Source organism: Brienomyrus brachyistius, chromosome 2, assembly GCF_023856365.1.
Source record: "Brienomyrus brachyistius isolate T26 chromosome 2, BBRACH_0.4, whole genome shotgun sequence".
NCBI classification, from domain to species: domain Eukaryota; kingdom Metazoa; phylum Chordata; class Actinopteri; order Osteoglossiformes; family Mormyridae; genus Brienomyrus; species Brienomyrus brachyistius.
Genome location: NC_064534.1, coordinates 42561795 through 42584178, shown reverse-complemented (window position 1 = coordinate 42584178; position 22384 = coordinate 42561795). Strand labels below are relative to the sequence as shown.

Genomic DNA, 22384 nt, shown 5'->3' with positions numbered 1-22384 from the left:
ACCATCCAATCGGTAGCGCCGGACCCACACCCAACATTCACCAAACTACTCAGCCGGCAGCCTACCACAATTATTCCATTCTTTCCGCATCCGCACACTTCCTTCTTTTTAACTCATTTTCACTACCGCACAGGTTAATCGCCGCACGTCCCCCGCCGGCAAACATTACTCCTTTGCCTACTGCATGCAGGCTTCTCTTAACGACCCTCTGTTATCAACTCCGCTAACAGCCACAAAATCTCCGCCGCACGAAGCCCACTGGTAGCTGCTGAATCACATGCTTCCCCAAAACGTCGCGCTGTCAGAACACTGGGAGCTACACACACCAACAAGTCCATACTGCAGGCTGCAGCCAGAACAATTTTCTACATTCAAACATCGACGGCCTCTTCTCTCTAAAAATTCACCAGACCGCTTCTACCACCAGCAAAGAAGTTTCCATCCCTAATTCCTCTGTGATTCCCACTAACCTAAACATTAAGCTGGCATTGAAGGGTGTGAATTACCCGGGCTAATCTGTTCTTTTAAATACAGCTTTTAGCAAGTTTTGAAAGGAGAAGAGCAGAACTTGCTATGCCAATAATATCGAGTCTTCTGTGGCGAAGTGGTTTTTGCATAGAAAACAAAGCGGTCAGCTGAAGAGGAATAATATCAGTACTTTGTTTAAAACTGTGTGTAAAAAGCTGTCTATTTATCATTAACAATAAGTTGTAAAACGTGAATGGGGAGTGACAGTCTTCAAGTTTGTGAGAAGATCGCGCCCTGGTGGAATAAAGGCACGAACAGCTTACAGCACCTAGAATTACCAGGAAGTATTTAGAGTAAAACGGTTTCTAAAAGCTGGCTTTATGAATGAGAGAAAAAAAAATATATATATATATATAAAATAGTAAAATGGAAGGGGAGTGATAGATTTAAAGTAATCTTGAAGTGGAGCGCCCCCTGTATAAAGTAAACGTGAGAAAAGCTTACAGCACCTGGTTTTCCCAGGTGATCTCCCATCCAAGTACTAACCAGACCCTACCCTGCTTAGCTTCCAAGATCAGACGAGATCGGGCGTGTTCAGGGTGGTATGGCCGTAAGCGAGAGAAACTACCAAAAACAGCCCTTTTGCATTACACGCCTCTATACATGCCAGTTGGTCCCATTGGATACTACTAATGTTCTTTTTTTTTTTTTAATCTGACTCACACTGCAGCCCCACCATCCAATCGGCAGCGCCGGACCCACACCCAACATTCACCAAACTACTCAGCCGGCAGCCTACCACAATTATTCCATTCTTTCCGCATCCGCACACTTCCTTCTTTTTAACTCCTTTTCACTACCGCACAGGTTAATCGCCGCACGTCCCCCGCCGGCAAACATTACTCCTTTGCCTACCGCATGCAGGCTTCTCTTAACGACTCTCTGTTATCAACTCCGCTAACAGCCACAAAATCTCCGCCGCACGAAGCCCACTGGTAGCTGCTGAATAACATGCTTCCCCAAAACGTCGCGCTGTCAGAACACTGGGAGCTACACACACCAACAAGTCCATACTGCAGGCTGCAGCCAGAACAATTTTCTACATTCAAACATCGACGGCCTCTTCTCTCTAAAAATTCACCAGACCGCTTCTACCACCAGCAAAGAAGTTTCCATCCCTAATTCCTCTGTGATTCCCACTAACCTAAACATTAAGCTGGCATTGAAGGGTGTGAATTACCCCGGCCAATCTGTTCTTTTAAATACAGCTTTTAGCAAGTTTTGAAAGGAGAAGAGCAGAACTTGCTATGCCAATAATATCGAGTCTTCTGTGGCGAAGTGGTTTTTGCATAGAAAACAAAGCGGTCAGTTGAAGAGGAATAATATCAGTAATTTGTTTAAAACTGTGTGTAAAAAGCTGTCTCTTTATCATTAACAATAAGTTGTAAAACGTGAATGGGGAGTGACAGTCTTCAAGTTTGTGAGAAGATCGCGCCCTGGTGGAATAAAGGCACGAACAGCTTACAGCACCAAGAATTACCAGGCAGTATTTAGAGTTAAACGGTGTGTAAAAGCTGCCTTTATGAATGAGAGAAAAAATATATATATATAAAATAGTAAAACGTAAGGGGAGTGATAGTTTTAAATTAATCGTGAAGTGGAGTGCCCCCTGTATAAAGTAAAAGTGAGAAAAGCTTACAGCACCTGGTATTCCCAGGTGGTCTCCCATCCAAGTACTAACCAGACCCTACCCTGCTTAGCTTCCGAGATCAGACGAGATCGGGCGTGTTCAGGGTGGTATGGCCATAAGCGTGAGATGCTACCAAAAACAGCCCTTTTGCATTACACGCCTCTATACATGCCAGTTGGTCCCATTGGATCCTACTCCTGGTTTTTTTTTTTTTTTTTTATCTGACTCACACTGCAGCCCCACCATCCAATCGGCAACGCCGGACCCACACCAAACATTCACCAAACTACTCAGCCGGCAGCCTACCACAATTATTCTATTCTTTCCGCATCCGCACACTTCCTTCTCTTTAACTCCTTTTCACTACCGCACAGGTTAATCGCCGCACGTCCCCCGCCAGCAAACATTACTCCTTTGCCTACTGCATGCAGGCTTTTCTTAACGACCCTCTGTTATCAACTCCGCTAACAGCCACAAAATCTCCGCCGCACGAAGCCCACTGGTAGCTGCTGAATCACATGCTTCCCCAAAACGTTGCGCTGTCAGAACACTGGGAGCTACACACACCAACAAGTCCATACTGCAGGCTGCAGCCAGAACAATTTTCTACATCCAAACATCGACGGCCTCTTCTCTCTAAAAATTCACCAGACCGCTTCTACCACCAGCAAAGAAGTTTCCATCCCTAATTCCTCTGTGATTCCCACTAACCTAAACATTAAGCTGGCATTGAAGGGTGTGAATTACCCCGGCCAATCTGTTCTTTTAAATACAGCTTTTAGCAAGTTTTGAAAGGAGAAGAGCAGAACTTGCTATGCCAATAATATCGAGTCTTCTGTGGCGAAGTGGTTTTTGCATAGAAAACAAAGCGGTCAGTTGAAGAGGAATAATATCAGTACTTTGTTTAAAACTGTGTGTAAAAAGCTGTCTCTTTATCATTAACAATAAGTTGTAAAACGTGAATGGGGAGTGACAGTCTTCAAGTTTGTGAGAAGATCGCGCCCTGGTGGAATAAAGGCACGAACAGCTTACAGCACCTAGAATTACCAGGAAGTATTTAGAGTAAAACGGTTTCTAAAAGCTGGCTTTATGAAAGAGAGATAAAATATATATATATATAAAATAGTAAAATGGAAGGGGAGTGCTAGATTTAAATTAATCGTGAAGTGGAGCGCCCCCTGTATAAAGTAAAAGTGAGAAAAGCTTACAGCACCTGGTATTCCCAGGTGGTCACCCATCCAAGTACTAACCAGACCCTACCCTGCTTAGCTTCCAAGATCAGACGAGATCGGGCGTGTTCAGGGTGGTACGGCCGTAAGCGAGAGATGCAACCAAAAACAGCCCTTTTGCATTACACGCGTCTATACATGCCAGTTAGTCCCATTGGATCCTACTCCTGGTTTTTTTTTTTTTTTTATCTGACTCACACTGCAGCACCACCATCCAATCGGCAGCGCCGGACCCACACCAAACATTCACCAAACTACTCAGCTGGCAGCCTACCACAATTATTCCATTCTTTCCGCATCCGCACACTTCCTTCTCTTTAAGTCCTTTTCACTACCTCACAGGTTAATCGCCGCACGTCCCCCGCCGGCAAACATTACTCATTTGCCTACCGCATGCAGGCTTCTCTTAACGACCCTCTGTAATCAACTCCGCTAACAGCCACAAAATCTCCGCCGCACGAAGCCCACTGGTAGCTGCTGAATCACATGCTTCCCCAAAACGTCGCGCTGTCAGAACACTGGGAGCTACACACACCAACAAGTCCATACTGCAGGCTGCAGCCAGAACAATTTTCTACATTCAAACATCGACAGCCTCTTCTCTCTAAAAATTCACCAGACCGCTTCTACCACCAGCAAAGAAGTTTCCATCCCTAATTCCTCTGTGATTCCCACTAACCTAAACATTAAGCTGGCATTGAAGGGTGTGAATTACCCCGGCCAATCTGTTCTTTTAAATACAGCTTTTAGCAAGTTTTGAAAGGAGAAGAGCAGAACTTGCTATGCCAATAATATCGAGTCTTCTGTGGCGAAGTGGTTTTTGCATAGAAAACAAAGCGGTCAGTTGAAGAGGAATAATATCAGTACTTTGTTTAAAACTGTGTGTAAAAAGCTGTCTCTTTATCATTAACAATAAGTTGTAAAACGTGAATGGGGAGTGACAGTCTTCAAGTTTGTGAGAAGATCGCGCCCTGGTGGAATAAAGGCACGAACAGCTTACAGCACCTAGAATTACCAGGAAGTATTTAGAGTAAAACGGTGTGTAAAAGCTGCCTTTATGAATGAGAGAAAAATATATATATATATAAAATAGTAAAATGGAAGGGGAGTGATAGATTTAAATTAATCGTGAAGTGGAGCGCCCCCTGTATAAAGTAAAAGTGAGAAAAGCTTACAGCACCAGGTATTCCCAGGTGGTCTCCCATCCAAGTACTAACCAGACCCTACCCTGCTTAGCTTCCGAGATCAGACGAGATCGGGCGTGTTCAGGGTGGTATGGCCATAAGCGTGAGATGCTACCAAAAACAGCCCTTTTGCATTACACGCCTCTATACATGCCAGTTGGTCCCATTGGATCCTACTCCTGGTTTTTTTTTTTTTTTTTTATCTGACTCACACTGCAGCCCCACCATCCAATCGGCAACGCCGGACCCACACCAAACATTCACCAAACTACTCAGCCGGCAGCCTACCACAATTATTCCATTCTTTCCGCATCCGCACACTTCCTTCTCTTTAACTCCTTTTCACTACCGCACAGGTTAATCGCCGCACGTCCCCCGCCAGCAAACATTACTCCTTTGCCTACTGCATGCAGGCTTTTCTTAACGACCCTCTGTTATCAACTCCGCTAACAGCCACAAAATCTCCGCCGCACGAAGCCCACTGGTAGCTGCTGAATCACATGCTTCCCCAAAACGTTGCGCTGTGAGAACACTGGGAGCTACACACACCAACAAGTCCATACTGCAGGCTGCAGCCAGAACAATTTTCTACATCCAAACATCGACGGCCTCTTCTCTCTAAAAATTCACCAGACCGCTTCTACCACCAGCAAAGAAGTTTCCATCCCTAATTCCTCTGTGATTCCCACTAACCTAAACATTAAGCTGGCATTGAAGGGTGTGAATTACCCCGGCCAATCTGTTCTTTTAAATACAGCTTTTAGCAAGTTTTGAAAGGAGAAGAGCAGAACTTGCTATGCCAATAATATCGAGTCTTCTGTGGCGAAGTGGTTTTTGCATAGAAAACAAAGCGGTCAGTTGAAGAGGAATAATATCAGTACTTTGTTTAAAACTGTGTGTAAAAAGCTGTCTCTTTATCATTAACAATAAGTTGTAAAACGTGAATGGGGAGTGACAGTCTTCAAGTTTGTGAGAAGATCGCGCCCTGGTGGAATAAAGGCACGAACAGCTTACAGCACCTAGAATTACCAGGAAGTATTTAGAGTAAAACGGTTTCTAAAAGCTGGCTTTATGAAAGAGAGATAAAATATATATATATATAAAATAGTAAAATGGAAGGGGAGTGATAGATTTAAATTAATCGTGAAGTGGAGCGCCCCCTGTATAAAGTAAAAGTGAGAAAAGCTTACAGCACCTGGTATTCCCAGGTGGTCTCCCATCCAAGTACTAACCAGACCCTACCCTGCTTAGCTTCTGAGATCAGACGAGATCGGGCGTGTTCAGGGTGGTATGGCCATAAGCGTGAGATGCTACCAAAAACAGCCCTTTTGCATTACACGCCTCTATACATGCCAGTTGGTCCCATTGGATCCTACTCCTGGTTTTTTTTTTTTTTTTTTATCTGACTCACACTGCAGCCCCACCATCCAATCGGCAACGCCGGACCCACACCAAACATTCACCAAACTACTCAGCCGGCAGCCTACCACAATTATTCCATTCTTTCCGCATCCGCACACTTCCTTCTCTTTAACTCCTTTTCACTACCGCACAGGTTAATCGCCGCACGTCCCCCGCCAGCAAACATTACTCCTTTGCCTACTGCATGCAGGCTTTTCTTAACGACCCTCTGTTATCAACTCCGCTAACAGCCACAAAATCTCCGCCGCACGAAGCCCACTGGTAGCTGCTGAATCACATGCTTCCCCAAAACGTTGCGCTGTCAGAACACTGGGAGCTACACACACCAACAAGTCCATACTGCAGGCTGCAGCCAGAACAATTTTCTACATCCAAACATCGACGGCCTCTTCTCTCTAAAAATTCACCAGACCGCTTCTACCACCAGCAAAGAAGTTTCCATCCCTAATTCCTCTGTGATTCCCACTAACCTAAACATTAAGCTGGCATTGAAGGGTGTGAATTACCCCGGCCAATCTGTTCTTTTAAATACAGCTTTTAGCAAGTTTTGAAAGGAGAAGAGCAGAACTTGCTATGCCAATAATATCGAGTCTTCTGTGGCGAAGTGGTTTTTGCATAGAAAACAAAGCGGTCAGTTGAAGAGGAATAATATCAGTACTTTGTTTAAAACTGTGTGTAAAAAGCTGTCTCTTTATCATTAACAATAAGTTGTAAAACGTGAATGGGGAGTGACAGTCTTCAAGTTTGTGAGAAGATCGCGCCCTGGTGGAATAAAGGCACGAACAGCTTACAGCACCTAGAATTACCAGGAAGTATTTAGAGTAAAACGGTTTCTAAAAGCTGGCTTTATGAAAGAGAGATAAAATATATATATATATAAAATAGTAAAATGGAAGGGGAGTGCTAGATTTAAATTAATCGTGAAGTGGAGCGCCCCCTGTATAAAGTAAAAGTGAGAAAAGCTTACAGCACCTGGTATTCCCAGGTGGTCACCCATCCAAGTACTAACCAGACCCTACCCTGCTTAGCTTCCAAGATCAGACGAGATCGGGCGTGTTCAGGGTGGTACGGCCGTAAGCGAGAGATGCAACCAAAAACAGCCCTTTTGCATTACACGCGTCTATACATGCCAGTTAGTCCCATTGGATCCTACTCCTGGTTTTTTTTTTTTTTTTATCTGACTCACACTGCAGCACCACCATCCAATCGGCAGCGCCGGACCCACACCAAACATTCACCAAACTACTCAGCTGGCAGCCTACCACAATTATTCCATTCTTTCCGCATCCGCACACTTCCTTCTCTTTAAGTCCTTTTCACTACCTCACAGGTTAATCGCCGCACGTCCCCCGCCGGCAAACATTACTCATTTGCCTACCGCATGCAGGCTTCTCTTAACGACCCTCTGTAATCAACTCCGCTAACAGCCACAAAATCTCCGCCGCACGAAGCCCACTGGTAGCTGCTGAATCACATGCTTCCCCAAAACGTCGCGCTGTCAGAACACTGGGAGCTACACACACCAACAAGTCCATACTGCAGGCTGCAGCCAGAACAATTTTCTACATTCAAACATCGACAGCCTCTTCTCTCTAAAAATTCACCAGACCGCTTCTACCACCAGCAAAGAAGTTTCCATCCCTAATTCCTCTGTGATTCCCACTAACCTAAACATTAAGCTGGCATTGAAGGGTGTGAATTACCCCGGCCAATCTGTTCTTTTAAATACAGCTTTTAGCAAGTTTTGAAAGGAGAAGAGCAGAACTTGCTATGCCAATAATATCGAGTCTTCTGTGGCGAAGTGGTTTTTGCATAGAAAACAAAGCGGTCAGTTGAAGAGGAATAATATCAGTACTTTGTTTAAAACTGTGTGTAAAAAGCTGTCTCTTTATCATTAACAATAAGTTGTAAAACGTGAATGGGGAGTGACAGTCTTCAAGTTTGTGAGAAGATCGCGCCCTGGTGGAATAAAGGCACGAACAGCTTACAGCACCTAGAATTACCAGGAAGTATTTAGAGTAAAACGGTGTGTAAAAGCTGCCTTTATGAATGAGAGAAAAAAAAATATATATATATAAAATAGTAAAATGGAAGGGGAGTGATAGATTTAAATTAATCGTGAAGTGGAGCGCCCCCTGTATAAAGTAAAAGTGAGAAAAGCTTACAGCACCTGGTACTCCCAGGAGGTCTCCCATCCAAGTACTGACCAGACCCTACCCTCCTTGGCTTGCGAGATCCGATGAGATCGGGCGTGTTCAGGGTGGTATGGCCGTAAGCGAGAGACACGACCAAAAACAGCCCTTTTGCATTATACGCGTCTATACATGCCAGTTAGTCCCATTAGATCCTACTCCTGGTTTTTTTTTTTTTTTTTATCTGACTCACACTGCAGCACCACCATCCAATCGGCAGCGCCGGACCCACACCAAACATTCACCAAACTACTCAGCCGGCAGCCTACCACAATTATTCCATTCTTTCCGCATCCACACACTTCCTTCTTTTTAACTCCTTTTCACTACCGCACAGGTTAATCGCCGCACGTCCCCCGCCGGCAAACATTACTCCTTTGCCTACTGCATGCAGGCTTCTCTTAACGACCCTCTGTTATCAACTCCGCTAACAGCCACAAAATCTCCGCCGCACGAAGCCCACTGGTAGCTGCTGAATCACATGCTTCCCCAAAACGTCGCGCTGTCAGAACACTGGGAGCTACACACACCAACAAGTCCATACTGCAGGCTGCAGCCAGAACAATTTTCTACATTCAAACATCGACGGCCTCTTCTCTCTAAAAATTCACCAGACCGCTTCTACCACCAGCAAAGAAGTTTCCATCCCTAATTCCTCTGTGATTCCCACTAACCTAAACATTAAGCTGGCATTGAAGGGTGTGAATTACCCCGGCCAATCTGTTCTTTTAAATACAGCTTTTAGCAAGTTTTGAAAGGAGAAGAGCAGAACTTGCTATGCCAATAATATCGAGTCTTCTGTGGCGAAGTGGTTTTTGCATAGAAAACAAAGCGGTCAGTTGAAGAGGAATAATATCAGTACTTTGTTTAAAACTGTGTGTAAAAAGCTGTCATTAACAATAAGTTGTAAAACGTGAATGGGGAGTGACAGTCTTCAAGTTTGTGAGAAGATCGCGCCCTGGTGGAATAAAGGCACGAACAGCTTACAGCACCTAGAATTACCAGAAAGTATTTAGAGTAAAACGGTGTGTAAAAGCTACCTTTATGAATGAGAGAAAAATATATATATATATATATAAAATAGTAAAATGGAAGGGGAGTGATAGATTTAAATTAATCGTGAAGTGGAGCGCCCCCTGTATAAAGTAAAAGTGAGAAAAGCTTACAGCACCTGGTATTCCCAGGAGATCTCCCATCCAAGTACTAACCAGACCCTACCCTGCTTGGCTTCCGAGATCGGATGAGATCGGGCGTGTTCAGGGTGGTATGGCCATAAGCGAGAGACGCTACCAAAAACAGCCCTTTTGCATTACACGCGTCTATACATGCCAGTTAGTCCCATTGGATCCTACTCCTGTTTTTTTTTTTTTTTTTATCTGACTCACACTGCAGCCCCACCATCCAATCGGCAGCGCCGGACCCACACCAAACATTCACCAAACTACTCAGCCGGCAGCCTACCACAATTATTCCATTCTTTCCGCATCCGCACACTTCCTTCTTTTTAACTCCTTTTCACTACCGCACAGGTTAATCGCCGCACGTCACCCGCCGGCAAACATTACTCCTTTGCCTACTGCATGCAGGCTTCTCTTAACGACCCTCTGTTATCAACTCCGCTAACAGCCACAAAATCTCCGCCGCACGAAGCCCACTGGTAGCTGCTGAATCACATGCTTCCCCAAAACGTCGCGCTGTCAGAACACTGGGAGCTACACACACCAACAAGTCCATACTGCAGGCTGCAGCCAGAACAATTTTCTACATTCAAACATCGACGGCCTCTTCTCTCTAAAAATTCACCAGACCGCTTCTACCACCAGCAAAGAAGTTTCCATCCCTAATTCCTCTGTGATTCCCACTAACCTAAACATTAAGCTGGCATTGAAGGGTGTGAATTACCCCGGCCAATCTGTTCTTTTAAATACAGCTTTTAGCAAGTTTTGAAAGGAGAAGAGCAGAACTTGCTATGCCAATAATATCGAGTCTTCTGTGGCGAAGTGGTTTTTGCATAGAAAACAAAGCGGTCAGTTGAAGAGGAATAATATCAGTACTTTGTTTAAAACTGTGTGTAAAAAGCTGTCTCTTTATCATTAACAATAAGTTGTAAAACGTGAATGGGGAGTGACAGTCTTCAAGTTTGTGAGAAGATCGCGCCCTGGTGGAATAAAGGCACGAAGAGCTTACAGCACCTAGAATTACCAGGCAGTATTTAGAGTAAAACGGTGTGTAAAAGCTGCCTTTATGAAAGAGAGAAAATAAAAAAATATATATAAAATAGTAGAATGGAAGGGGAGTGATAGATTTAAATTAATCGTGAAGTGGAGCGCCCCCTGTATAAAGTAAAAGTGAGAAAAGCTTACAGCACCTGGTATTCCCAGGTGGTCTCCCATCCAAGTACTAACCATACCCTACCCTGCTTAGCTTCTGAGATCAGACGAGATCGGGCGTGTTCAGGGTGGTATGGCCATAAGCGAGAGACGCTACCAAAAACAGCCCTTTTGCATTACACGCGTCTATACATGCCAGTTAGTCCCATTGGATCCTACTCCTGGTTTTTTTTTTTTTTTATCTGACTCACACTGCAGCACCACCATCCAATCGGCAGCGCCGGACCCACACCAAACATTCACCAAACTACTCAGCCGGCAGCCTACCACAATTATTCCATTCTTTCCGCATCCGCACACTTCCTTCTTTTTAACTCCTTTTCACTACCGCACAGGTTAATCGCCGCACGTCCCCCGCCGGCAAACATTACTCCTTTGCCTACTGCATGCAGGCTTCTCTTAACGACCCTCTGTTATCAACTCCGCTAACAGCCACAAAATCTCCGCCGCACGAAGCCCACTGGTAGCTGCTGAATCACATGCTTCCCCAAAACGTCATGCTGTCAGAACACTGGGAGCTACACACACCAACAAGTCCATACTGCAGGCTGCAGCCAGAACAATTTTCTACATTCAAACATCGACGGCCTCTTCTCTCTAAAAATTCACCAGACCGCTTCTACCACCAGCAAAGAAGTTTCCATACCTAATTCCTCTGTGATTCCCACTAACCTAAACATTAAGCTGGCATTGAAGGGTGTGAATTACCCCGGCCAATCTGTTCTTTTAAATACAGCTTTTAGCAAGTTTTGAAAGGAGAAGAGCAGAACTTGCTATGCCAATAATATCGAGTCTTCTGTGGCGAAGTGGTTTTTGCATAGAAAACAAAGCGGTCAGTTGAAGAGGAATAATATCAGTACTTTGTTTAAAACTGTGTGTAAAAAGCTGTCTCTTTATCATTAACAATAAGTTGTAAAACGTGAATGGGGAGTGACAGTCTTCAAGTTTGTGAGAAGATCGCGCCCTGGTGGAATAAAGGCACGAACAGCTTACAGCACCTAGAATTACCAGGCAGTATTTAGAGTAAAACGGTGTGTAAAAGCTGCCTTTATGAAAGAGGGAAAATAAAAATATATATATAAAATAGTAAAATGGAAGGGGAGTGATAGATTTAAATTAATCGTGAAGTGGAGCGCCCCCTGTATAAAGTAAAAGTGAGAAAAGCTTACAGCACCTGGTATTCCCAGGTGGTCTCCCATCCAAGTACTAACCAGACCCTACCCTGCTTGGCTTCCGAGATCAGACGAGATCAGGTGTGTTCAGGGTGGTATGGCCGTAAGCGAGAGACGCTACCAAAAACAGCCCTTTTGCATTACACGCCTCTATACATGCCAGTTGGTCCCATTGGATCCTACTCCTGGTTTTTTTTTTTTTTTTATCTGACTCACACTGCAGCCCCACCATCCAATCGGCAACGCCGGACCCACACCAAACATTCACCAAACTACTCAGCCGGCAGCCTACCACAATTATTCCATTCTTTCCGCATCCGCACACTTCCTTCTCTTTAACTCCTTTTCACTACCGCACAGGTTAATCGCCGCACGTCCCCCGCCAGCAAACATTACTCCTTTGCCTACTGCATGCAGGCTTCTCTTAACGACCCTCTGTTATCAACTCCGCTAACAGCCACAAAATCTCCGCCGCGCGAAGCCCACTGGTAGCTGCTGAATCACATGCTTCCCCAAAACGTTGCGCTGTCAGAACACTGGGAGCTACACACACCAACAAGTCCATACTGCAGGCTGCAGCCAGAACAATTTTCTACATTCAAACATCGACGGCCTCTTCTCTCTAAAAATTCACCAGACCGCTTCTACCACCAGCAAAGAAGTTTCCATCCCTAATTCCTCTGTGATTCCCACTAACCTAAACATTAAGCTGGCATTGAAGGGTGTAAATTACCCCGGCCAATCTGTTCTTTTAAATACAGCTTTTAGCAAGTTTTGAAAGGAGAAGAGCAGAACTTGCTATGCCAATAATATCGAGTCTTCTGTGGCGAAGTGGTTTTTGCATAGAAAACAAAGCGGTCAGTTGAAGAGGAATAATATCAGTACTTTGTTTAACACTAGAATTCCTGGAAAAATGAGGCTCTCCTCACAAGGAGCCCCCCCTCTTACTCCCCTCACAAGCTGCCCGCCCCCTCTCCAGCACCATTAACACCTTTTGTTTTGCAAATGAATCACAGTCACTCAGCTGAAGTCATCCCCCAGCCTGAAGTCACTTCTTCAACTCAGGTCTGCACTAAAGAGTTTATCTAGTGATGTATTGTAAGGATTCACATGCTTTGATACATAATAATTTGAAATACAGTGGAACCCCCAAATCTACTACGGTAACCGTGGTGTCAATTACACAAATATATTTTGATATAGCAAATACATATATTTTGATGTATGTTCTGTGTCTACAACTATATGTGTAAATGTATGATGAAATAACATGTCATACATGTGCACGCATGTGCATTTCTGATGTAAACACTTCATGTGCCACATGGGGAAAAGTTGCATCATTGATTCATGAGTACAAGCTGCAGGAATATTGACAAAGAATGTGTAAATTTCAAGTATCAGATGGTATAAAGATAAAGAGCATGTGTGTGTATGATAGAGAGAGAGAGTCCGTGTCATTCAAGTGGAAGATACACATTTATTATACAAAATAAGCACATACACTAAAGATACAAAACCTTTTCTATCCACTAACAGTCATCACACACCCAATGACACTCCTTCCTACACTTGCGACAGGTGTACCTGTCACACTGCACACATCTCTCTGTACTGTGGTTCCTATTACCAGGGGCGCCGCTAGCAATTTTGGGCCCTATGACAAAATATGAGGTTGGGCCCCCCTACCACACCCATTCAGATCTCTGGGGGCCCCTAAAGGGCGTGGGCCCTTAGAATTGTCCCAACTTTCCCCCCCTTAGCGGCGCCCCTGCCTATTACAGTGACGGAGCACCTGACACTGAGTCCTCTTTCCAGTGGAAAGCTGAGGAACAGAAGCTTGTCTAAGCTGTGTCTTCATTTCTTTTTCAATCTCTTTTTCTTGCATAAATCGACGCCGAAGTTTCTTTTTCCCAAACAGAGCCATCTTTAGCCTTCATGCAAAGCGCAGCTGCAGTGTCCTGAGTTCTTACTTAGTGATTCATTTATAATGCATATATCGCGCTAATGTTATGCCATGGTTCTTTTACCGATATATGTAAATCAATTTATCTTTTAGCTCTAACTTTTACAACTGAATAAGGTTACACAGATTGTCGCAGACATCAACTGTATGTATTTATTATATCAAAAATAACCGATTGAATGTGATACGGAAACACACACGCACGCGAAAGTCTTTTTTTTATTATGCCGTAATTATATATCTGGACCACAATCTGTTTATGAATAATTAGCACTTTTGTGTGCTCATAATTGCCCATCCTGTTTCATACGTACATCACGAAGTGTTTGTGTTCACTGTGGCATTTCATAATCCCACACACAAATGCACACACGTCGGGAGTAATTTACAGTCTTTTGTGCGCTGATAACTGCGCAATGTTTCCCATGTAACATGTGAATTGTTTCCGTGTGAAGTTCACCATGGCATCTCATAATCCCACACACAAATGCACACACGTCGGGAGTAATTTACAGTCTTTTGTGCGCTGATAACTGCGCAATGTTTCCCATGTAACATGTGAATTGTTTCCGTGTGAAGTTCACCGTGGCATCTCATAATCCTACGCACAAATGCACACACGTCCGCAGTAATTTACAGTCTTTTGTGCGCTCATAACTGCGCGATCTTTTTCGCAAGTAGCAACGTCAGTGTTTACATTCAAAGCGCATTGTGCTCTCTCATAACAAATGGACATAGTAATCAGCAGTCTTTTGTGTGCATGCACTTCTTACGGGGATTACGGTCTTTGCACATTGCAAGTTGCAGGTTTTTCTTCATTACCTATAAAAATGCTTTGTCTGTCGGTACATTTATAATGCAAATATCATGCAAGGGTAATTTGGATGACATACATTAATTAATTTGTCATTTAGCCCTGATCGAACTTTAAAACTGAAAATCAGATTACCGATTGCTACAGGCAGTAAGCAAATGCATGTATTTATTCCATCAAATACTTTCTTGAAACTGAAATTACCGAATCAAGAGAAATGGTGTTTCAAATTATGATATATTAACGCATGTATTTTACGATTCCTCAGACCACACTGTTAGAAAACGTTTCTGTGCAGACCCGAAGCTGAAACCGTGAAACTCCGCTTTCATTTGCAAAACAATAGGTGTTGATTGGCGCTGATGAGGGGGCGGGCAGCTTGTGTGGGGAGTGAGGGGGGGGCTCCACCCGAGGTGCGTCCGGAAAATTTCGTTGATTTCAGGGATCGTAGTGTTAAAACTGTGTGTAAAAAGCTGTCTCTTTATCATTAACAATAAGTTGTAAAACGTGAATGGGGAGTGACAGTCTTCAAGTTTGTGAGAAGATCGCGCCCTGGTGGAATAAAGGCACGAACAGCTTACAGCACCTAGAATTACCAGGAAGTATTTAGAGTAAAACGGTTTCTAAAAGCTGCCTTTATGAATGAGAAAAAAAAAATATATATATATATATAAAATAGTAAAATGGAAGGGGAGTGATAGATTTAAATTAATCGTGAAGTGGAGCGCCCCCTGTATAAAGTAAAAGTGAGAAAAGCTTACAGCACCTGGTATTCCCAGGAGGTCTCCCATCCAACTACTAACCAAAACCTACCCTGCTTGGCTTCCGAGATCAGACGAGATCAGGCGTGTTCAGGGTGGTATGGCCGTAAGCGAGAGATGCTACCAAAAACAGCCCTTTTGCATTACACGCCTCTATACATGCCAGTTGGTCCCATTGGATCCTACTAATGTTCTTTTTTTTTTTTTATCTGACTCACACTGCAGCCCCACCATCCAATCGGCAGCGCCGGACCCACACCAAACATTCACCAAACTACTCAGCCGGCAGCCTACCACAATTATTCCATTCTTTCCGCATCCGCACACTTCCTTCTTTTTAACTCCTTTTCACTACCGCACAGGTTAATCGCCGCACGTCCCCCGCCGGCAAACATTACTCCTTTGCCTACTGCATGCAGGCTTCTCTTAACGACCCTCTGTTATCAACTCCGCTAACAGCCACAAAATCTCCGCCGCACGAAGCCCACTGGTAGCTGCTGAATCACATGCTTCCCCAAAACGTCGCGCTGTCAGAACACTGGGAGCTACACACACCAACAAGTCCATACTGCAGGCTGCAGCCAGAACAATTTTCTACATTCAAACATCGACGGCCTCTTCTCTCTAAAAATTCACCAGACCGCTTCTACCACCAGCAAAGAAGTTTCCATCCCTAATTCCTCTGTGATTCCCACTAACCTAAACATTAAGCTGGCATTGAAGGCTGTGAATTACCCCGGCCAATCTGTTCTTTTAAATACAGCTTTTAGCAAGTTTTGAAAGGAGAAGAGCAGAACTTGCTATGCCAATAATATCGAGTCTTCTGTGGCGAAGTGGTTTTTGCATAGAAAACAAAGCGGTCAGTTGAAGAGGAATAATATCAGTACTTTGTTTAAAACTGTGTGTAAAAAGCTGTCTCTTTATCATTAACAATAAGTTGTAAAACGTGAATGGGGAGTGACAGTCTTCAAGTTTGTGAGAAGATCGCGCCCTGGTGGAATAAAGGCACGAACAGCTTACAGCACCTAGAATTACCAGGAAGTATTTAGAGTAAAACGGTTTCTAAAAGCTGCCTTTATGAATGAGAGAAAAAAATATATATATATATAAAATAGTAAAATGGAAGGGGAGTGATAGATTTAAATTAATCGTGAAGTGGAGCGCCCCCTGTATAAAGTAAAAGTGAGAAAGGCTTACAGCACCTGGTATTCCCAGGAGGTCTCCCATCCAAGTACTAACCAGACCCTACCCTGCTTGGCTTCCGAGATCAGACGAGATCGGGCGTGTTCAGGGTGGTATGGCCGTAAGCGAAAGATGCTACCAAAAACAGCCCTTTTGCATTACACGCGTCTATACATGCCAGTTAGTCCCATTGGATCCTACTCCTGGTTTTTTTTTTTTTTTTATCTGACTCACACTGCAGCCCCACCATCCAATCGGCAGCGCCGGACCCACACCAAACATTCACCAAACTACTCAGCCGGCAGCCTACCACAATTATTCCATTCTTTCCGCATCCGCACACTTCCTTCTTTTTAACTCCTTTTCACTACCGCACAGGTTAATCGCCGCACGTCCCCCGCCGGCAAACATTACTCCTTTGCCTACTGCATGCAGGCTTCTCTTAACGACCCTCTGTTATCAACTCCGCTAACAGCCACAAAATCTCCACCGCACGAAGCCCACTGGTAGCTGCTGAATCACATGCTTCCCCAAAACGTCGCGCTGTCAGAACACTGGGAGCTACACACACCAACAAGTCCATACTGCAGGCTGCAGCCAGAACAATTTTCTACATTCAAACATCGACGGCCTCTTCTCTCTAAAAATTCACCAGACCGCTTCTACCACCAGCAAAGAAGTTTCCATCCTTAATTCCTCTGTGATTCCCACTATCCTAAACATTAAGCTGGCATTGAAGGGTGTGAATTACCCCGGCCAATCTGTTCTTTTAAATACAGCTTTTAGCAAGTTTTGAAAGGAGAAGAGCAGAACTTGCTATGCCAATAATATCGAGTCTTCTGTGGCGAAGTGGTTTTTGCATAGAAAACAAAGCGGTCAGTTGAAGAGGAATAATATCAGTACTTTGTTTAACACTAGAATTCCTGGAAAAATGAGGCTCTCCTCACAAGGAGCCCCCCCTCTTACTCCCCTCACAAGCTGCCCGCCCCCTCTCCAGCACCATTAACACCTTTTGTTTTGCAAATGAATCACAGTCACTCAGCTGAAGTCATCCCCCAGCCTGAAGTCACTTCTTCAACTCAGGTCTGCACTAAAGAGTTTATCTAGTGATGTATTGTAAGGATTCACATGCTTTGATACATAATAATTTGAAATACAGTGGAACCCCCAAATCTACTACGGTAACCGTGGTGTCAATTACACAAATATATTTTGATATAGCAAATACATATATTTTGATGTATGTTCTGTGTCTACAACTATATGTGTAAATGTATGATGAAATAACATGTCATACATGTGCACGCATGTGCATTTCTGATGTAAACACTTCATGTGCCACATGGGGAAAAGTTGCATCATTGATTCATGAGTACAAGCTGCAGGAATATTGACAAAGAATGTGTAAATTTCAAGTATCAGATGGTATAAAGATAAAGAGCATGTGTGTGTATGATAGAGAGAGAGAGTCCGTGTCATTCAAGTGGAAGATACACATTTATTATACAAAATAAGCACATACACTAAAGATACAAAACCTTTTCTATCCACTAACAGTCATCACACACCCAATGACACTCCTTCCTACACTTGCGACAGGTGTACCTGTCACACTGCACACATCTCTCTGTACTGTGGTTCCTATTACCAGGGGCGCCGCTAGCAATTTTGGGCCCTATGACAAAATATGAGGTTGGGCCCCCCTACCACACCCATTCAGATCTCTGGGGGCCCCTAAAGGGCGTGGGCCCTTAGAATTGTCCCAACTTTCCCCCCCTTAGCGGCGCCCCTGCCTATTACAGTGACGGAGCACCTGACACTGAGTCCTCTTTCCAGTGGAAAGCTGAGGAACAGAAGCTTGTCTAAGCTGTGTCTTCATTTCTTTTTCAATCTCTTTTTCTTGCATAAATCGACGCCGAAGTTTCTTTTTCCCAAACAGAGCCATCTTTAGCCTTCATGCAAAGCGCAGCTGCAGTGTCCTGAGTTCTTACTTAGTGATTCATTTATAATGCATATATCGCGCTAATGTTATGCCATGGTTCTTTTACCGATATATGTAAATCAATTTATCTTTTAGCTCTAACTTTTACAACTGAATAAGGTTACACAGATTGTCGCAGACATCAACTGTATGTATTTATTATATCAAAAATAACCGATTGAATGTGATACGGAAACACACACGCACGCGAAAGTCTTTTTTTTATTATGCCGTAATTATATATCTGGACCACAATCTGTTTATGAATAATTAGCACTTTTGTGTGCTCATAATTGCCCATCCTGTTTCATACGTACATCACGAAGTGTTTGTGTTCACTGTGGCATTTCATAATCCCACACACAAATGCACACACGTCGGGAGTAATTTACAGTCTTTTGTGCGCTGATAACTGCGCAATGTTTCCCATGTAACATGTGAATTGTTTCCGTGTGAAGTTCACCATGGCATCTCATAATCCCACACACAAATGCACACACGTCGGGAGTAATTTACAGTCTTTTGTGCGCTGATAACTGCGCAATGTTTCCCATGTAACATGTGAATTGTTTCCGTGTGAAGTTCACCGTGGCATCTCATAATCCTACGCACAAATGCACACACGTCCGCAGTAATTTACAGTCTTTTGTGCGCTCATAACTGCGCGATCTTTTTCGCAAGTAGCAACGTCAGTGTTTACATTCAAAGCGCATTGTGCTCTCTCATAACAAATGGACATAGTAATCAGCAGTCTTTTGTGTGCATGCACTTCTTACGGGGATTACGGTCTTTGCACATTGCAAGTTGCAGGTTTTTCTTCATTACCTATAAAAATGCTTTGTCTGTCGGTACATTTATAATGCAAATATCATGCAAGGGTAATTTGGATGACATACATTAATTAATTTGTCATTTAGCCCTGATCGAACTTTAAAACTGAAAATCAGATTACCGATTGCTACAGGCAGTAAGCAAATGCATGTATTTATTCCATCAAATACTTTCTTGAAACTGAAATTACCGAATCAAGAGAAATGGTGTTTCAAATTATGATATATTAACGCATGTATTTTACGATTCCTCAGACCACACTGTTAGAAAACGTTTCTGTGCAGACCCGAAGCTGAAACCGTGAAACTCCGCTTTCATTTGCAAAACAATAGGTGTTGATTGGCGCTGATGAGGGGGCGGGCAGCTTGTGTGGGGAGTGAGGGGGGGGCTCCACCCGAGGTGCGTCCGGAAAATTTCGTTGATTTCAGGGATCGTAGTGTTAAAACTGTGTGTAAAAAGCTGTCTCTTTATCATTAACAATAAGTTGTAAAACGTGAATGGGGAGTGACAGTCTTCAAGTTTGTGAGAAGATCGCGCCCTGGTGGAATAAAGGCACGAACAGCTTACAGCACCTAGAATTACCAGGAAGTATTTAGAGTAAAACGGTTTCTAAAAGCTGCCTTTATGAATGAGAAAAAATATATATATATATATAAAATAGTAAAATGGAAGGGGAGTGATAGATTTAAATTAATCGTGAAGTGGAGCGCCCCCTGTATAAAGTAAAAGTGAGAAAAGCTTACAGCACCTGGTATTCCCAGGAGGTCTCCCATCCAACTACTAACCAAAACCTACCCTGCTTGGCTTCCGAGATCAGACGAGATCAGGCGTGTTCAGGGTGGTATGGCCGTAAGCGAGAGATGCTACCAAAAACAGCCCTTTTGCATTACACGCCTCTATACATGCCAGTTGGTCCCATTGGATCCTACTAATGTTCTTTTTTTTTTTTTATCTGACTCACACTGCAGCCCCACCATCCAATCGGCAGCGCCGGACCCACACCAAACATTCACCAAACTACTCAGCCAGCAGCCTACCACAATTATTCCATTCTTTCCGCATCCGCACACTTCCTTCTTTTTAACTCCTTTTCACTACCGCACAGGTTAATCGCCGCACGTCCCCCGCCGGCAAACATTACTCCTTTGCCTACTGCATGCAGGCTTCTCTTAACGACCCTCTGTTATCAACTCCGCTAACAGCCACAAAATCTCCGCCGCACGAAGCCCACTGGTAGCTGCTGAATCACATGCTTCCCCAAAACGTCGCGCTGTCAGAACACTGGGAGCTACACACACCAACAAGTCCATACTGCAGGCTGCAGTCAGAACAATTTTCTACATTCAAACATCGACGGCCTCTTCTCTCTAAAAATTCACCAGACCGCTTCTACCACCAGCAAAGAAGTTTCCATCCCTAATTCCTCTGTGATTCCCACTAACCTAAACATTAAGCTGGCATTGAAGGGTGTGAATTACCCCGGCCAATCTGTTCTTTTAAATACAGCTTTTAGCAAGTTTTGAAAGGAGAAGAGCAGAACTTGCTATGCCAAAAATATCGAGTCTTCTGTGGCGAAGTGGTTTTTGCATATAAAACAAAGCGGTCAGTTGAAGAGGAATAATATCAGTACTTTGTTTAAAACTGTGTGTAAAAAGCTGTCTCTTTATCATTAACAATAAGTTGTAAAACGTGAATGGGGAGTGACAGTCTTCAAGTTTGTGAGAAGATCGCGCCCTGGTGGAATAAAGGCACGAACAGCTTACAGCACCTAGAATTACCAGGAAGTATTTAGAGTAAAACGGTTTCTAAAAGCTGCCTTTATGAATGAGAGAAAAAAAAAAAATATATATATATATAATAGTAAAATGGAAGGGGAGTGATAGATTTAAATTAATCGTGAAGTGGAGCGCCCCCTGTATAAAGTAAAAGTGAGAAAGGCTTACAGCACCTGGTATTCCCAGGAGGTCTCCCATCCAAGTACTAACCAGACCCTACCCTGCTTGGCTTCCGAGATCAGACGAGATCAGGCGTGTTCAGGGTGGTATGGCCGTAAGCGAGAAATGCTACCCAAAACAGCCCTTTTGCATGACACGCGTCTCTACATGCCAGTTAGTCCCATTGGATCCTACTCCTGGTTTTTTTTTTTTTTTTATCTGACTCACACTGCAGCACCACCATCCAATCGGCAGCGCCGGACCCACACCAAACATTCACCAAACTACTCAGCCGGCAGCCTACCACAATTATTCCATTCTTTCCGCATCCGCACACTTCCTTCTCTTTAAGTCCTTTTCACTACCTCACAGGTTAATCGCCGCACGTCCCCCGCCGGCAAACATTACTCCTTTGCCTACCGCATGCAGGCTTCTCTTAACGACCCTCTGCTATCAACTCAGCTAACAGCCACAAAATCTCCGCCGCACGAAGCCCACTGGTAGCTGCTGAATCACATGCTTCCCCAAAACGTCGCGCTGTCAGAACACTGGGAGCTACACACACCAACAAGTCCATACTGCAGGCTGCAGCCAGAACAATTTTCTACATTCAAACATCGACGGCCTCTTCTCTCTAAAAATTCACCAGACCGCTTCTACCACCAGCAAAGAAGTTTCCATCCCTAATTCCTCTGTGATTCCCACTAACCTAAACATTAAGTTGGCATTGAAGGGTGTGAATTACCCCGGCCAACCTGCTCTTTTAAATACAGCTTTTAGCAAGTTTTGAAAGGAGGAGAAGAGCAGATAATATGCCAATAATATCGAGTCTTCTGTGGCGAAGTGGTTTTTGCATAGAAAACAAAGCGGTGAGTTGAAGAGGAATTATATCAGTACTTTGTTTAAAACTATGTGTAAAAAGCTGTCTCTTTATCATTAACAATAAGTTGTAAAATGTGAATGGGGAGTGACAGTCTTCAAGTTTGTGAGAAGATCGCGCCCTGGTGGAATAAAGGCACGAACAGCTTACAGCAGCTAGAATTACCAGGCAGTATTTAGAGTAAAACGGTGTGTAAAAGCTGCCTTTATGAATGAGAGAAAAAATATATAGTTATATATATATAAAATAGTAAAACGGAAGGGGAGTGATAGATTTAAATTAATCGTG

At 43.8% G+C, this 22384-nt stretch overlaps 14 non-coding genes across 14 annotated transcripts; all 14 read right to left on the bottom strand.

Moving 5' to 3' along the window:
- Positions 1-965: 965 nt before the first annotated feature.
- LOC125735022 (5S ribosomal RNA) lies at positions 966-1084 on the bottom strand. Its single transcript, XR_007394322.1, has one exon. It is a non-coding gene; the product is annotated as a 5S ribosomal RNA (ribosomal RNA).
- Positions 1085-2160: 1076 nt separating this feature from the next.
- Positions 2161-2279, bottom strand: LOC125732531 (5S ribosomal RNA). Its single transcript, XR_007391908.1, has one exon. It is a non-coding gene; the product is annotated as a 5S ribosomal RNA (ribosomal RNA).
- Positions 2280-3359: 1080 nt separating this feature from the next.
- LOC125734311 (5S ribosomal RNA) lies at positions 3360-3478 on the bottom strand. Its single transcript, XR_007393628.1, has one exon. It is a non-coding gene; the product is annotated as a 5S ribosomal RNA (ribosomal RNA).
- Positions 3479-4555: 1077 nt separating this feature from the next.
- LOC125732791 (5S ribosomal RNA) lies at positions 4556-4674 on the bottom strand. Its single transcript, XR_007392158.1, has one exon. It is a non-coding gene; the product is annotated as a 5S ribosomal RNA (ribosomal RNA).
- Positions 4675-5754: 1080 nt separating this feature from the next.
- Positions 5755-5873, bottom strand: LOC125734576 (5S ribosomal RNA). Its single transcript, XR_007393883.1, has one exon. It is a non-coding gene; the product is annotated as a 5S ribosomal RNA (ribosomal RNA).
- Positions 5874-6953: 1080 nt separating this feature from the next.
- LOC125734310 (5S ribosomal RNA) lies at positions 6954-7072 on the bottom strand. Its single transcript, XR_007393627.1, has one exon. It is a non-coding gene; the product is annotated as a 5S ribosomal RNA (ribosomal RNA).
- Positions 7073-8151: 1079 nt separating this feature from the next.
- Positions 8152-8270, bottom strand: LOC125731159 (5S ribosomal RNA). Its single transcript, XR_007391442.1, has one exon. It is a non-coding gene; the product is annotated as a 5S ribosomal RNA (ribosomal RNA).
- A 1074-nt stretch (positions 8271-9344) lies between these two features.
- On the bottom strand, positions 9345-9463 carry LOC125734014 (5S ribosomal RNA). The gene has a single exon (XR_007393344.1). It is a non-coding gene; the product is annotated as a 5S ribosomal RNA (ribosomal RNA).
- A 1078-nt stretch (positions 9464-10541) lies between these two features.
- LOC125736536 (5S ribosomal RNA) lies at positions 10542-10660 on the bottom strand. The gene has a single exon (XR_007395814.1). It is a non-coding gene; the product is annotated as a 5S ribosomal RNA (ribosomal RNA).
- A 1077-nt stretch (positions 10661-11737) lies between these two features.
- LOC125733430 (5S ribosomal RNA) lies at positions 11738-11856 on the bottom strand. The gene has a single exon (XR_007392776.1). It is a non-coding gene; the product is annotated as a 5S ribosomal RNA (ribosomal RNA).
- A 3425-nt stretch (positions 11857-15281) lies between these two features.
- LOC125730434 (5S ribosomal RNA) lies at positions 15282-15400 on the bottom strand. The gene has a single exon (XR_007390764.1). It is a non-coding gene; the product is annotated as a 5S ribosomal RNA (ribosomal RNA).
- A 1078-nt stretch (positions 15401-16478) lies between these two features.
- Positions 16479-16597, bottom strand: LOC125732431 (5S ribosomal RNA). The gene has a single exon (XR_007391811.1). It is a non-coding gene; the product is annotated as a 5S ribosomal RNA (ribosomal RNA).
- Positions 16598-20018: 3421 nt separating this feature from the next.
- LOC125730423 (5S ribosomal RNA) lies at positions 20019-20137 on the bottom strand. Its single transcript, XR_007390753.1, has one exon. It is a non-coding gene; the product is annotated as a 5S ribosomal RNA (ribosomal RNA).
- Positions 20138-21218: 1081 nt separating this feature from the next.
- LOC125733760 (5S ribosomal RNA) lies at positions 21219-21337 on the bottom strand. Its single transcript, XR_007393097.1, has one exon. It is a non-coding gene; the product is annotated as a 5S ribosomal RNA (ribosomal RNA).
- Between the last annotated feature and the right edge of the window lie 1047 nt (positions 21338-22384).